General features: G+C 43.5%; 1 non-coding gene across 1 annotated transcript; it reads right to left on the bottom strand.

Moving 5' to 3' along the window:
- Positions 1-653: 653 nt before the first annotated feature.
- Positions 654-808, bottom strand: LOC141487178 (5.8S ribosomal RNA). Its single transcript, XR_012468237.1, has one exon. It is a non-coding gene; the product is annotated as a 5.8S ribosomal RNA (ribosomal RNA).
- Between the last annotated feature and the right edge of the window lie 875 nt (positions 809-1,683).

The raw sequence follows: 1,683 nt of genomic DNA, 5'->3' as shown, positions 1-1,683 counted from the left end.
CCGCTTAGTAATATGCTTAAATTCAGCGGGTAGTCTCACCTGCTCTGAGGTCGATAAAATAATTTTTCAGTTTATTCAACAGCAACGAGTCGACGTACGTAGTCTCGTCCGTCGTTATTTCGAGAGAGAACTACCGAAACGGACAAAAAAGTTCTCGACGTCCTGTAATAATGTGTGTGCGTGTGTACGTACGCTGCTCGACACGATCAGACGTCGTCTTCGATTCATCAAAGATTCTCGGACACGACGATCGTGCGTAACGAGAGCATACACACACACACTACAAGCGTGAACCTGTATATTGCCGTGGCAGCCGCTTTCCCAACAACGGAGACTCGATACGATTTCGTTGTGTACAAACTACGTAACGTTTCTCTCATCTTGCGATGAGAAAAAACGATTCGTCGCTTTCGCACTTTAAGATGCCGCGTCTTTGTCGTCGTCGGCGTCGTCGTCGTCGTCAACGTGTATTTATTTTTGTTACCAAGTGTCATCGCCGCGAAGGCGATAAAATACTTAGATAACGATTATAATAACGAGACGACTCGATAGACGACAAACAACAACAACAACAACACGTCAATCATCCAACACGCTCCGACGTTTTTACAAAATATCAATTTTGAAAAACCGAGCAGTCTTTGAAATTGATACGACCCTCAGCCAGGAGTGGTCCAGGAACAGTATCCGAGGACCGCAATGTGCGTTCGAAATGTCGATGTTCATGTGTCCTGCAGTTCACAAGTTGACGCGCAATTAGCTGCGTTCTTCATCGACCCACGAGCCAAGTGATTCACCGTTCAGGGTAATCTTTTATTTAGACGTACTCAAAAAAAATAATTTCAAGAGTTCGACGTCTCGATTCGGCAAGCGTTGAGATTATACCAATGCAACAACGTACATACATATTATATAATATATATATACTTGTTAAAAAAAATAAAAAAAGAGAAGCGCTCGACGATTTCGTATTCGTACGGCACCACATATTCAGACGAGGCATCGTGTACCGAAATCGCGCACGACTCAATTTTTATATTCGTCGTGTAGAGGACGCGCGTAGTATTTCATTTACCATGCGTTCTAACTGACACGGCCGGGCGAATATCTTTCACAAACCATCGGAAATCTCGTTGTGTAATCCGGTAACGTAAAAATTCGTACGAAACAAACTTTCACGTTTCGACCGCGATTAAACATAATTTCCTACGGAGCGGTTTTTTAACAGTCACACACTCCTAGGTACCCGGCGAAGGCGGCGTCGTCGGCATCATCGTCATCGACGGCGAAATGTATCGTCGTATATCGCGTTCGCGTTCGACAAAAGAGCGTACGCTTCACAACACGATCGACGAACAACATTAGCGCCATAATCGACGACAACGACGCGGCAACACAACAATACGCACAACGTCATATATTATAATTTTCGGTAAAGAAAATTACACGCCTAATTGAAAAACCTCTAAGACGAATTTGTATAGTTCGAGAAGAGGACTACTACTAATCGAAAGGATGATGACGACAGACAACAACGTCGTCGTCGTCGTCAATTTCACACCGTCATTCGAAAACGTAGTCCACCGTCGCTCATTTTCTTTTCTATCGAAACGAAAACATAAAGCGACAAATTAGTTCGAATATCGTAGAAGGAAAAAGGAGAGATTTAACTCTTTTCTCGCT

Source organism: Leptinotarsa decemlineata, unplaced genomic scaffold (assembly GCF_025532065.1).
Source record: "Leptinotarsa decemlineata unplaced genomic scaffold, Ldec_3_MD MMD2_tig00078410, whole genome shotgun sequence".
Taxonomy (NCBI): domain Eukaryota; kingdom Metazoa; phylum Arthropoda; class Insecta; order Coleoptera; family Chrysomelidae; genus Leptinotarsa; species Leptinotarsa decemlineata.
This window is presented reverse-complemented; position numbering and strand designations above follow the sequence as displayed.